Source organism: Phoxinus phoxinus, assembly GCF_949152265.1.
Source record: "Phoxinus phoxinus genome assembly, chromosome: 3".
In the NCBI taxonomy this organism is placed as follows: domain Eukaryota; kingdom Metazoa; phylum Chordata; class Actinopteri; order Cypriniformes; family Leuciscidae; genus Phoxinus; species Phoxinus phoxinus.
The window spans coordinates 21093804-21109338 of record NC_136878.1 but is presented as its reverse complement, the minus strand read 5'-3'; the positions used below and the strand labels follow the sequence as shown (position 1 = coordinate 21109338).

Below are 15535 nucleotides of genomic sequence, written 5' to 3'. Positions count from 1 at the left end.
TACTGATTGTGTTTGGCTGAAAGAGGAAAGTAATTAAGGGTTTTCCAATTATAGAATCATTTTCATTTTTGGGTGAACGATTCTTTTAAGTGTGTGTGTCAGCATGCTTCAGTACATAATGTAGAATATTAAAGTGCAGTTATACAGGAATTTCTCACCAGAAGAAACGATTGCTCTGGTAAACAGCAATTTTCTAGATAAATGCCCAGTTTCACAGACAAGGCTAGATTAAGCCAGGATTAGGCCTTAGTTTAATTAAGACATTTAGGTAGCTTTTGTGCCTTAGAAAAAAAGCATTACTGGTGTGTATCTTGAGACAAAACCATGGTAGTGATGTATTTTAAGATGTGTCATGCAAGTTACTTTCAGTTAAAACAGCTCAAACATGTCTGGGACTAGCCTTGCCTGTGAAACAGAGGGTGGAAGTTGTGTAGTATCTTAATGTTACACTGTAGTTTCTGGCAAAAGGACATGTGGTTTTGTATAAAAATACACATGGAGTGCATGGACACGATATGGATCTCGATGGGAGGCTCCACTTGGTCTCAAATGCGAGCGTGTCGGCCAAATATCTGAAATAGCTATAAGTATAACTTCCTCCCAAAAGACATGGGTAAAAGAAACAACCCAAACAATTTTAGAGGGAATGCATTTGTGAGCAATAAGGACAACAAAATATGAATAGACAACAATTTTAGTTTATTTCACATTTGAGATTCAGCTCATACAGAGGATCTTTATCTGGTCACTACATTTACATTTATCATCTAACTAAAGTGATTAATACAAACTAGTTGCAGAACATGTAATGGACATGAATGGATTTTTATATTTACAGTAATGATCCATGAAATGACCCAGACTTCATGTTCTGAATGTTATGCGATGTGGAGTCAATGCTATTTCCACCTTTTGAATCATTACAGAAGATAAAACTTTCTATAACTAACTTTTACATTCATTCTTCATAAAGATGTTGTATTAAAGGTACACTATTTACCTTTTTTTCGCCACTAGGGGTTGCTAACCTCTTACAATAACAAAGGCGTATATTGATGACGCATAAGCATTAAGCGGAATTATGGATCTTGTCATCAAGCTGATGGATCTAATAATGTTTATGAATGAGTGAAAGCATTGATGTTTTTAACATGACTGTGCTATGAAGCAGGGCGCGATTGCTAATGAGAGACAGATATCAGCGTCACACACGCGTGAGTCGACATCTCAAAAACGCCACAATGATATTGATCCTCATTTTAGTTGTCCTTTTATCCCAAAGTCTGCTTGCCATGGTCCAAAATGTTTGAACAAAACAACAACAGCCTGAGCGTGCTGCTTGGCGTAACCCAGTTGTCCACGTCTGTCGCCATGGTTACTATGGCAGTACGAGTGGAAACCGAGGTTAACGCGGATATGACGCCATTGACTGGTCTGGTGACTCCCTCACACCTGCTCACGCGTCCAGGTTCCTTGGTTAAAATCGAAAATTTTCAAACGATTTACAAATAGTTGGAAACATTTGGGATATTGTAAGTAATAAACTAAACTAAATCTATAACACTGGCCTAGTGGTTTTTGGGATATTTACTGCAAACATCCTACATAGTGCACCTTTAAGTTGTTTTTGTCAGTGTTGTTGATTCTGTATGTATGTGGCTATTCTTTCAGAGGATATTTTTGAATATAGTGAACTTTAAATATATTTACCTTCAATATATGTAAAACTCTCAAATAAATTCTTAGCAGTAAAAAAATATGAATATTATCTTGTTTGTTTGTTTTTGAATGTTAGATTATGTGCTTTGCTCAAACATCTCCTTGCAAATATCAGTTTTGTCACACAATTTCTTCTACATTCATTGACCCCCAAAAGCATTGTGATGGAAACATTTGAAGCTGTAAATCTGATTAGATGAAAGAAGTAAGCAGCTGAAATGGGGTCAGTGAAATGGGGTCTGAATGTTGCATGCATCTGAAGTTCGACTACTTGCAAAAACAAAGATGTCAAATATGTTCTGCTTTATTTTCCGTGTAAAAGAAACTGGTTTTTAAGCATTTTTTTTTTTTTTTTTGCTTATTAGTGGTGGAGATGTTGCTTGCTTACAATAAATTGACGCTGCCAGATATGGTTGGTATTAGTCATCATTTAAACTGAACTTATGAAAATGATTATGTTAGTTTAACCAGCACTCATATTTAATCATGTATTACAGATAAACTACATTTATATTTATTGGGTATATATAAACATTGCTGTTTTTTTAACATCTTTATTTTACCCCAGTTTATGTTCTACAAAATTTGTAGAGTATAAATTAAACCGCTTTTTGGAATACTTTATTTTAAATGTTATATGGAAATAAGATCAAATTGTTTTAGCATAATGACATCTAAACTGTATGTTATCTCTCATATCGCTACATTGTTTTTTTTGTTTTGTTTTCTTACATTTAGTCATTTAGCACACGCTTTTGTCCAAAGCAACTTACAAATGAGGAATACAGCAAGCAAGTCATCATGAAGAGGCAAAAACAACGCAAGAAGTGCTCAAAATACAAAGTTCAGGCATTGCTTAGAATATATATATATATATTTATTTATTATTATTTTTTTTATTTTTTTATTTTTTTCTCGGTAAAAAAAAAAATAAAAAATAAAAAAATATATATATATATACTACTTTTATCAACATCAATATTTTATCAAAACAAATATTTCATATACTGTATTTATTTGTTAGATAACAATAAAGTGTTGTGGATAATTTATAGGTCTTGTTTTTTCAATTAAATGTTGGGTTTATTTTGCTATATGTCCAGCTGACTGTACATTATCCTTCACCTAAGTGTGCATTTTTATATCGTTGTACACACTGAAGTCCGAGTTTGGTAATCGGTTGCTCTTTGTCCGTTGGTTTCCTCTTTTGGGGATGTTCAGTGATGCATAACAAACTTCTCTATGGACATCCTGTGGAAACATTTTTATTATTTTTTTAGTGGTATTGTTTTATAATAATTTTGGGATTGTAAAACAACTCTCTTGTGGGTTCAGAATAATGTTTCATATTAGAACTGGTAGAAGAAAGAAATTATGATGCCACAATTTTTTTATTTTTACATAATTCTCATTTCATTTTTAAAATTCAATATTCAACCATTGCAAACTGTTCAAACTATTTCAGACTCATATCTTAGCACTTTTCACATATGGGCTGTTACTGTAAACTTAAAAATAATTGTACCTCTTCTTGGCTCAACTTTCTTTGCATCTCAGAACTGCTTTGATGACCTTCAGACTCTTTCAGCACTGTAAATTACACAGTCAAAGGTATTATCTCTTATATGATTTTATAAAAATAAAAATAAAAAGTGATTATCTTAAACATAGAACTACTTGATGGTACATCTATTAAGTTTAAAGCATAAAATACTGTTCTGATCTCACCTGTCTTGTGGCAGCAGCTGTAGCCACAGACAAAAGCCAAAATCGCAGAGAGAAGAGAACATGCGGGACACACTGTTTGAAGCATCATCCAGCACTGCCCGCAGTCAAAGACAGGCTCAGAGGGGCTTTCTGAGGAGAAGATTGATGAAGAACTGATGAATGAAGAAGATTGATGAATTACTTAATGACCATAACCTTTAAGGTTCATGAATTTGCTTAATATTACGTGTTACTTTTCAGTTCACTGTTCAGGATCACAAAGAAGATGAAGGAAAGCGTGGTGGATCAAATAATAGCAGCAGTACTTTAATAAACTAACCAAAAAAAAAGAAAGCTTTTAATTTAGAGAAAAATGCAACGAAACAGGCACGCACAACCACGTGTAGGCTATTGCGGCGAGGTCAAGGGACGTGAGAGAACGGCGCGAGACCGGTGGTGTGATTAATGATGAACGACACCTGTGAGGCGCACCAGTCGCGGAGGAAATGGTCTCACAAAAAAATGGGCCAAAATGGGCCTTTACAACACACCTCACATTCTCGCATTTTTTGGACCGATTGCACCACATCGTCACACCAGGTATTGAAATGCACGAGATACAATACACTGTCATCTGGGACAATGTGTCATTCCACCGCTCTGCTTTAGTCCAGAACTGGTTTCAACACCATTCAAAGTTGACAGTACTATACCTTCCACCATACTCTCCGTTTCTAAACCCTATCGAAGAGTTTTTCTCTGCATGGCGGTGGAAGGTTTCCGATCTCAGGCCATGGAGGACTCCTGTGACCAAGTCGACGCCGTCGCTGTGCAAGATGGATTTGACATAGACGGTTCTTCCCGCGTTGTCTTGCTAATGAGAAAATTGCTTGTGATTTTGATGAAATTCTCTGGCCAGATCCAACTAGGTGAAGAGATAATGTATAGCCTAGTATGTTTACTGTAGTATTTTCTGTACAATATTGTCAGTTTTTTTCAGATTTTTTTTATGTTGTTGTTATTTACTGTAATAGTAACCTGTACTGGATACAGTATTTTATGTGTGTCTGTTGTTTGCTGAGCTAACTGTTATGCACACTACTGTAGTAGCATGACATGTTTTGTTGTGATTCTCCATGTTGACTGATTTGGGTATATGGAGAGAAATAAATTATATGTTCCTCCTTCTGCAGCATTGGTGTGTAGTGTTTGGTGAACTAATGTATAGTTGCACTTTCTCTGTGTAGCCTACTTCATTTACAGTACTCTAATAACTGAGAAATAGACTCGCTAAAAGTGTTTTAATTAGCAACAGCAGTGTGTAACTGGTTCAAAAAGATTGAAGTCATATGAAATGTGTTTCGTATGGTAACAAAATATTGTTTTTATAAAGTTGTGTATAGTTTTGACACAAGTGTTCCGTTTTGCAAATGATCTGAAGTGGTGTGCTACTTTAGTGTAGGGTTGTTAATTGTGTGTACTGTTGTGTTTTGACAAACCAGGCCCTGTTTTCAAAATTGTGCTTAAGCAATTGAAAAAAACTAACAGTTTTGAAACCGGTATGTAAGTATCTTTTATGTACTACCATTTTAAATGAATCAATTGATACAAAGCACGTATTGTGTACATATCTACATGTTTTTGTACCAGCATGTAATTAATTTCTGTACATCTATAATTGCACTGTTGACCCTTCCTTTACACATTAAACCTATATGTATACCACCAAACCGGTCTCACCTTGACATATGATGTTTTATAAACAAAGTTGGGGAGGAGCACGATCAGATAACCAATGCAATTACTTGTCATCAAACAATTACGTCTACCCTAATCAGCATGACAAGAAGCATATATATCCATTCTGTCAACTCACCTAACATTCCTTGACAGTTTCCAGCATCCCTCCACCACCCCGACTCCTCACCCTTGGCTCTCTTTTACAGCCAGGAATACAGGGGGAGTACTCTGGGTTCGGGCCGAATACCGAGCCCGGAGCCATCTCCTCGGACAGCACGCCAGATATGCATACCATTTATTCCATCTGACTTATTTGTAAGTGTGAACTCGTGAATACCCATTATACAAGTACATTACAGGCCTACTTATAACAATTATTGTTATTTTATATTGTTTTTGATGCAAGTACATACAGTAGTAGTAAATGACCTAATATAAAGTGTGACCAAATAGTCAAATTAAATGTAAGGTATGGGGAGAGCGGGTCACAACATGGCTTAAAACTTTCCACACATGCTATGACGAAACTTAGAGTATTTACTAGTTGCCATATCAAAGAAAAAAATTCGCCAAAATAATAATAAAAATATTTGGAAGGTTAGCCTGGGAAAACCCAGACCACTCTCAGTTGTAACTGAGTAAGGGTCTGGCAAAGCTCCATAGACAATTCATTTCCACAGGGGCGTCACCAACGGACGTCGGATAGATCTAAAACCAATCAGAGCGATGAATGACATGACGTATGCAGAGCGACGGAGAAACATCTCGAGACTCTCAGCAATTCTCTGTTTGTGTTAACGAAAATGACCATTTTAAATCGCTTGAAACAGACGTGATAGCTGATTCGAACGAGTGATGTTGTGATGTTCCACGCATACTGTCTATGGTTCCACGGCGGCATCCATGTCTGTAATGTACAAAATCTGCGTCACCGTCTCTGCTCTGTCGTCATCGTGTAAAACGTTTCTGATTGGTGCCGCGATTTCGGCGGATTGGAAATGGGTTTCAATGGGCTCTTTGCCAGACCCACTTGCAGAGCAAATCTAAATTTGCCGGAAGTGGTCTGGGTTTTCCCAGGCTATTGGAAGGTATCACTGAACATTTATTTAACCATAGTAAAAGTTAATTAAAGTATTTATTTAAAATTAGACAAATCTGATATTTTATCCATCTCCAATCTGTTATTTAACAGTTGAGATAGTTCTTTAATGCTGATCTAACCAGCAGAAGGGCCAGTTTCACAGGCGGGGGAACATTGTTATGCTATTAGAACTATCCCATTCCATTTTATACTTCTATGAATTGTATTGAGAAACCATGGGAAAAAGGTGAATAAAGACTGAGTCACTGTTTAGAAATTATTCATTATTATTGTGTTTTGAACTGCTGTATAGTTGTGTTTTGCGGTCTGTTTGTTGGCAAACTCCAAAATTACAATTATAAAAACGTAGGCCTATACCCTGTATTAATGAAACAAAACCACATAATTGTACTAGACATTAATTCATGTGTGTAAAAATAAATACTCTGAACCTCAAGTGAATTTTACACAAACGGAGAAAGTCAAAAAGTGTTTCCCCTACCGCTCTCTTTATGGGTTTGTTTGACAGGCAGTTTCATTCACATCCACATTTTACAGTTCATGCATTCTCTGGAAATCGACTCATGACCTTAGCGTTGCTAGCAACATGCTCTACTGTTTGAGCTAGAAGAATGCTGAGGTTTTTTATTTTTATTTTTATTTTTTTGCTTTAGTAAATTATTAATTTATCCTTTTTTTTTTCTTTTCTTTTTTTTTTTACAGAATGTTTGCAGTTGGAAACAAGCTTACCAGTCGAACCGTAAGTTAGATTTATGACAGTATCCGCAGCGTGGGACCAATCTTTCTCTGTCATTTTTCCTTCCTCTTCAATCATCTTGTTCTCTATCTTTGAGCAATAGTAGAGACCAAGGTCTGCTTCAGTGATGTTCTCGATCACTAAGTCATAGGATTTTGAAGTATAGTTCCAGGACATAGAGAATCGAGGAATGGGTTCGAAAAGGCTCTTGTATGCAGAGATGGTCAGAGGTTGTTGGATTTGTGGAGACCAGATCTTGACCCATTGAATGTCCTGTCCCATGATTAACTCACAATCACAGTGTAGAGTTGCATTATCTCCAAGCCTGACCACCACCTCCACCAGCTTTCCAGAGACCTTCCAATAAATGCAACTCAGTGCAACTACAGTATACATCCAAACAGAAATTATGGGTTACATAAATAATGCACAGTCCTTAAATTGAGTGATTAAGAAATGCACATCCACAGTTATTCAGAAAACAATATATACGCTAAACATTATGATACATTGTTAACATTATAAACGTGAAATTTGAGGAGAAATCACTTACTAAGTGCAGCGATAGAAAGCTTCATGTTGGCTACATCTGAATGTTTGGTGGTGATTGAGGGTGAGGAGTGTGTATCTGTCAATGTGATTTCCGCCCCCATTGATTTCTGCACAGATAAATATTTTACTGTAACTTTACATTTACTGTAAACCCTAACGCTCAAAATAATTATTTGGTTTGAGTATGACAAACTTAAATTATGACAAATCAGTCAAATTAACTTTTTTAGTATTTAGAGTATTTAGCACTTTCTTTTTCTTTCAAGTTCACAGAACTGATATATTTCTGTTTCATTGTTTCATTTTCACACAGAACTGAACTGTTTCATTGTTTTGAGTTTTATGAAATTATTTATTAAATTTAAACAAACGTAATTTTAACTGAAACGTCTGGGATGTCTATTTCCCAGCATGCTTTGCCGATGGCACTCGAAAGGGAGTAAATGCTAAAATTAAGTGTAATATAATGTTTATTTTTTGTGCCAGACTAATGTTAAGTGGGAGATTTAGTAATGATTAATGTTTTGTTATGCTAATTTAGAAGAATTTCTGTTACTGTTGGTTTTAGGATAGTTACCATCATGGTGACAAGTAGTGCATGCATCTTGATGTGAGAGCAAATAGAACTTTTATAATCTTTCGCTCATACAGCAAGTGCTTCTGTATAACATACTATTGCCAATATGTTAGCAAATTAGTATGTTAGTGGATTAATTTAAAGTGTTAAAGCTAACTAAGTTTATACTAATAAAAGTGTTCACATTGAGATTACATAAATGTTTTAAGTTAATTGTATGAATTAGTGTACTCACACATTTTTATTGTTCTTAACTTGAAATGAACAAAATAAAAACCTGCTAGTTCTGCTTACTTAAACTTTGAGTTTCAGAACTTAAAAAATTTGAGGCAATTGATAGCCTTAAATGTTTTGAGTTCTGCCAACTTATTTGGGTTTACAGAGGCTTTTTGCTAGTTTAATGTAGCTATTTTTAAATTGCATTTGTTTAAATATGTATTCCTAATTTTTTGTCACCCACAAACAAACAATATGGGGAAAATGTTTCAATGTTTCAATGAAAAACACCATGCTATTTTTAGATAACCATTAAATTGTCCTCAACACCCACCAGATTATGCTTTTATTTTCTGCCATACGGGGTTATAAAGAGTCATCATACATTTCTGATTGTACTTAAAATTTAGACCCGTGAAGACTGCATAAAGTTGCCCACCTTTTTTTGCCTTAGTTTAGTATGTTGTACAAAATAAATGTTGTGAAAAGAATTACAGTCATAAGGCAAAATTAAGACAACATACCCCCATGTGTTTTAATTTATAAATATGAGGCTGTAAACTTGGTTGGTTTGAAGACGGAGGAAGTTCGATGATGAAATTGGGTCAGTGGTTTGTCATAGATACACAGAGGTTAAATATTTTCCATGTTTCTGTCTGACGCACACAAACAAAACTGATTGTTGATTTTTTTAAATGATAAAAAAAACCAGGCATCAGCAATTTAAAGGATTTGTTTTGTTTTTTCCTTTACTTTCAATAAGGGGAAAATGTTTCAATGTTTCAATGAAAAACACAATGCTATTTTTAGATAACCATTAAATTGTCCTCAACACCCACCAGATTATGCTTTTATTTTCTGCCATACGGGCTTATAAAGAGTCATCATACATTTCTGATTGTACTTAAAATTTAGACCCGTGAAGACTGCATAAAGTTGCCCCCCTTTTATTTTTTGCCTTAGTTTAGTATGTTGTACAAAATAAATGTTGTGAAAAGAATTACAGTCATAAGGCAAAATTAAGACAACATACCCCCATGTGTTTTAATTTATAAATATGAGGCTGTAAACTTGGTTGGTTTGAAGACGGAGGAAGTTCGATGGTGGAATTGGGTCAGTGGTTTGTCATAGATACACAGAGGTTAAATATTTTCCATGTTTCTGTCTGACGCACACAAACAAAACTGATTGCTGATTTTTTTAAATGATTAAAAAAAAACAGGCATCAGCAATTTAAAGGATTGGGGGTTTTTTACCTTTACTTTCAAAGTTTAAAAGAGCATTTTATTTTATTCCATGAGGTCTACTTACAGTTGTTTACAGTCGCTAGGACACGTCTCAATACTCAAGTCACTTTTTCAAAACTCTTCACACAGTGAGCACAACAGAAGTTTATGTGGGCTAAATTGTGGATAATTTATCTTTGCATTGGCACAAAATGCATTCAATGACTACATCTTTCAAATTACATTAACTCTTTTCTCACTTCGACACAACCACCACCAAAACTCTGTGTACCTACAGGCCAATTTGCACATGCTTACAAACTGTTCAACTTACAGTTTTTTGGGATTGTTTAAGCACGATTTTCAAAACAGGGCCCGTGTTTTCAAAACACTACACACAATTAGCAGAACCACACACCCAATTAGCAAAACACTACAGATCCTTTGCATAATTAAACACACTTGTAAAAACTATACACTTCTGTTTAAAAACCACACTTTGTTATCATATGAAACACACACGTTTCACATTACTATACTCTGTTTGCACGAGTTACACTCTGCTGTGATAAACCTAAAACACTTTTAGCACTTCTACTTCCCTATGATTAGAGTTGGCTACCATCAACAAAGTACAAATATAATGTTAATTCACCAAACACTACACAAGACCAATGTTGCAGACTGAAGAAACTCATTTATTTCTCAACACGCCCAAAATGTTGACATGGAGATTCATAATACTGTGACAAAATGTCACTTTACGTATTGTACTGTAAGTTTACTGTAAAAAAATAAAATAAACTAGACATTGTCTCTTCGCCTAGCTGGATCTGGCCAGAGAATTTCATCGCAAGCAATGTTGCAATGTTGTCATTAGCAAGACACCTTGGAAAGACACATCTTGAATGACAAATCCATCCTTGCATTGCTGCTACCTCCATCTGGTCACAGGCCTCCTCCATGGCTTGGATGAGGGGTATCTCAGCCTGGAGACAGAGATCATATACCTTCCACCGCCATGCCGAGAAAAACTCTTTTATAGGGTTGAGGAATGGAGAGGATGGTGGAAGATATAGGATGGTGAAATGTGGATGTTGCTGAAACCAGTTCTGAACCAGAGCAGAGCGGTGGAAAGACACATTGTCCCAGACAACAATGTATTGCATATGAACTCTGCATATGATCGATTTTATTTGCTGCTGTTAACGTTGTGCAATTGGTCCAAGAATGTAAGTATGAGTGCTGTGTTGTAAGGGCCCATATGGGCATGGCGGTGGAGGACCCCATTCTGTGTAATGGCTGCACAGTGTTATATTACCCACACGTTGCCCTGGGACATTGACTATAGCCCTGTGGCCAATGATGTTTCTTCCCCTCCTCTGTGTTCTCGTCAGGTTGAACCCAGCCTCATCTACGTAAATGAACTCATGCTGGATCTCCTCTCCATCCATTCAAAAAACTCTCTGAAGAACAGTGTCAGGCAAAGTTGTGTAGTTCAGTGTAGATCTAGTACCTATTGTACCTACCACTGTGTATCGGCTTAGATTTGGCTGTACTCGCAGTCCAGCCTCCCTCAGCGTCAGGCCGTGGTTGACAACGTGGTCAACCAGTGTTGCGCGGATCTCATTTGTCAGATTCGGTCCTCTTTGAGCACCTTCTTGTCTTCCTCTTCCTCTACCTCCAGCATGGCCTCCATCTCTTCCTCTGTCGATTCCGATTCCTCTTCCTCCTCCTTGTTCTCCTCATTCTTCTCCTCATTCTCCTCCTTGTCTTACTCTTTCTCTGACTCTTTCCATTGTGCTTGAAGACAGATTAACTCACCTGCTGCTTTTTATAGTGCTTATACACCTGATTGGTGTGTCTACAATTAAGCAAACAAGTGTTTGCACACCTGATGACTGTGTTGAACCAATTGGTTGGAAGGTGCGGTAATTTGACAGTCAGTGCTTTGGTATTGCAAGGAAGTGACTTCATGATAGATTTTTGTGTGTAATGTATGTTAAGTGTGTTTAGTGTTTTGCAAATCACTGTGTGTAGAGTTTTGCAACAAGTGTGAGGTTGACAATGTGCTTATAGTTGTGCAAATATGGGCTGATGTTTTGCTTCTTGAGTGTAAGGTTTTGCTAATAGTGTACTACTTTTAATTTTAGTGTGTAAGCAATCCAAAAAAACTGTAAGTTCAAAACAATAACATAATACAAAACTGTATACGACAGCATTTTGCCACATTTCCACAGTAATATTGTAATGAAATATATTTTGAATCTAAAAAATTAAATGGTATAAAAACAATTGGACCAACCACAGCTGATTGTATCTGTATCGGTGGATGGTGTGTAGACAAATGTTTGTACTTTGGAATTACTTTTTTTGCAAAAAAAAAAAAAAGACATACAATATATAAAGTATTGAAGCATACTGCATCATGTCTGATTCATTCCAGTAACATCTATTGCAGTGAATTCTAAACAGTAGAGAGTCGTCCTTGTTTTACAGAAGAAAACATTGTATAATGCTACATACCTGTTGTTAGTGTTTTTTAGGTCATTGTTTTGTGGGTGATAAAGTGTGTTTGTTGGCTGTCAACCTTTGCTTGTGTTATGGAAGAATGTGTTGATTTGAGACATGTACTGTATGAAGTGATTTGGTAGTTTTAGAACATTTTGAATGTGAAATTAACTGCTGTGCCGAGCTGAAAGTTGGTTAGGAGAACCGTGTGAAGTGTTTTGAAAAAGTGACCAAAGTATTGAGAAATGTGTCCTAGCGACTGTAAAAAAAACTGTAACTGCTGTGCCGAGCTGAAAGTTGGTTTGGAGAACTACTCTATTGTAACCTCATTTCCTTGAAATAGGGAACGAGTATTGTGTAGCTATAGAGAGTTGGGAAACTAATTTCCTCAGATTTATTGAAGCTTAAAATGTAAAGCGCATTGCAGCTGCACATCTACAGTAGACAGTGAGAGACTGGCTCACTCACTGGCTGTGCTGCAGCAACTGCACATCCAATGGCAAAAGGCGGGCTCTGACGTATGTCGGCGTGCTGTTAGCTGATTGGTGCATACGTCAGAGCCCGCCACCGGAGCGTGGCAGAGCCTATAAAATGAGCCCGAATTCGCCATTATAGGAGGTTTAAATCGACTGAAGCGACAAACTTGCCATGTTACTATGGTGCAGCAGGCTACGCAATACTCGTTCCCTATCTCAGAACGGTCACTTCGTAATGCGTAGCTATACGCAGTGGGGACGCCATGTAAAACAGCGCACCATAGTAACTGGCCGAACATGAAACTCAGGACCCCTGAGTCCACGAAGCAAGCCAGAATACTATATAAATGAATATATATGCGTAATATACTGATAAGACCAGACACCAAACGGGCTCTTCTTATTCGGTCTCGAGAACCGCCTAAACTTTGGGGGTCTGCGAGCAAGCTGGAGTGAGTAACCTCGCTTTATTGTGTTTATAAACCTACTCGACACACCGGGAATGGCTTGCCAGGCCAGGGCCTTTGTGGCTAAGGTTTGACATATGTTTAGGGACGGGCCGCTTAACACAGGGGGACCGGTCACATTTATGTTTTGATTTGTGCACATACTGAGTGTTTGTTTGAGAAGGCTTGCACATCAGGCAAAGTCCTAGTTACAACTGGAAGAGGGCCACCTAGTGTAGAGGGACCAGGAACCCGTGTGTTGTGTGCTTGAAACATACACTTTTTGGGCTTTATTTGGGTCGCCGTGAAAACGGCGTTTGTGTGCTGGGGCGCGCGCAGTGCAGCGGGCCCATTTGCTGCAATACAAAATTCTCCATCCGCCTAAGCTGAACAGGGAGCTGCGAGAATGGTGGGCTTCTTCGAGGCAGGTCCGGCTATAGCGAGACACGCACCCCGTCTTTTTACCCTCGATGCTAGGAGGATTTCGGCGGCCAAGGGTTCGATGCACTAATGGATCAGGGGCCCTGGCGCCGAGGCTGTAGGTAGCGCTTAGCTGGCCGCGAGTAATGGTGAGTATCAGCCACAGGGCGGGGCTGAGGGACCTGCTTCGCTGGCTTCTTGGGCAGAGGTGAGGCCGTGGCTTTGGGCCTACTGGACGTGGAGCTGGAGCGCTTCGGCAGGAAGTGTCTCATGGCCTGAGATGACTTCTGGGCTTCGGTGAACCTCTCAGAGAACCCCTTCACCGCCGGGCCGAAGAGACCGGAGCTGGAGATGGGCGCGTCGAGGAACACCGTTCTGCTAGCCTCCTTGATTTCTGTTAGGTTGAGCCAGAGATGGCGCTCAAGCACAACCAGGTTAGCCATGCTATGTCCGATAGCCTGTGCGGTAGTATTGGTAGCACGCAAGGCTAGGTCCGTGCCGATTCTGAGATCACGGAAGGCCTCAGGGTCCGGGCCAGCTTCGTCCATCGACTGGAGGAGTTTGGCCTGTTAGGCCTGCAGCACGGCCATCGTGTGCAGGGCAGAAGCAGCTTGACCGGATGCGGCGAAAGAGCGTCCGGTGAGAGCTGATGTGCTGCGGCAAGGCCTACTCGGGTGGGTCGCTCTAGCTCTCCAGCTAGCAGTAGCGTTCGGGAAGAGGTGAGAGGCCACGGCCTCTTCGAGGGGCGGCAATGACTCGTAGCCCTTTTTCTCTGCGCCGTCTACGGAGGACGCATTGCGGAAACGGAGGAACCCGCGCTGAGTAGGGAGCACGCCACGTTTGATTTAGTTCTTGATGGACCTCAGGAAAGAACGGAGCTGGTCTGTGGTGAGGGGCCTGCTGGCACCCCGTCAGAAACCAGCTGTCCAGCCGACTTCAAGAAGGCTCCTCGGGCGAGGCCCACTCAAGGCCGAGGTCCGCTACAGCCGCGGTGAGGATCCTGAGCATCTCCGCATCCGAGTTGGTGCAAGCCCGGCCAGTCCTCTTCGTAAGCCGCGATGGAGAGGCTGTCGTTCTGTTCGTCGTCCGATGCACCAAACGAAACCAGGCCCGCCACGTGGGTGGGGGGGCACTGGTCCATCTGTGAGAACAGGACGGGTGACGGAGTCAGGACCGGAGAAAGCGAGGCACGCGGGGACATGGCTGGCGTGGGCTCGCTAATCTCCATGTTCTCGGACAGTCACTGGCTGCGGCGCTTCTTCTTCCTCGGCAGAAGCAGCGCGGTAAACGGAAGAGTGGGGGTTGCGGTGTCGCCATCCTTCGCGAGAGCTTTCTACAACTCAAGCACCGACACATGCATGCTCTCGCAGAGAAATCAGACGCCAACAGAGAGTGCGGCTTCGGCGTGGGTAGGCCCCAGACACAAAACGCACTCCGAGTGCCCGTTGCCCTCGTGCAGATGGGATCCACACATGGTGCAAGCTGAACGAGGCATTTGAAACAACGCTTCGTTCAGCTTTCAGAAATTGTATAACGTAACAGTTAGTTTGAAAGGATATGTGATGATCGCTGGATGGCCACAGGTGAACGGCGACAGGAGGGATGCACAGTTAGACAGTGAGATACTGGCTCACTCATTTGCTGTGCTGCAGCAACTGCACATCCAATGGCGCCTTAAAAGGATATGTGATGATTGTCAGATGGCCACAGGAGAACTGCGACAGGAGAAAGCGACTTCGAAGAGAAGGGCTTTGAAATGGCTCGTTCTAGCAGAAAGGGCTTGATTCGATGGTGAAGCTTCAAATTTTCCGGAGGACACAGAGACGGAGTTTGTCGCTGAAGTTAAGTAAATCTGCTATAATGGCGAATTCGGGCTCATTTTATAGGCTCTGCCACGCCCTGATGGCGGCCCCATCGGGGCGTGGCAGAGCCTATAAAATGAGCCTGAATTCGCCATTATAGCAGATTTCTAAATATGCTGATTAAACTACTTTTTTGTTATTGACAGTTGAACAATTCATTGACATAGTTTGTGGGTAGGTAATGTCTGTGGGTAGGTACATCTGTGCTCTCTGCTAATGAAAACCCATATTTTCAAAACACAACA

General features: G+C 39.6%; 1 long non-coding RNA gene across 1 annotated transcript; it reads right to left on the bottom strand.

Moving 5' to 3' along the window:
- Window positions 1-2720: 2720 nt before the first annotated feature.
- Window positions 2721-3923, bottom strand: LOC306995498. The gene is made up of 4 exons (XR_013796874.1): window positions 3681-3923; window positions 3448-3576; window positions 3245-3309; window positions 2721-2970 (listed from the first exon to the last, which is right to left on the bottom strand). It is a non-coding gene; the product is annotated as an uncharacterized lncRNA (long non-coding RNA).
- Window positions 3924-15535: the final 11612 nt, after the last annotated feature.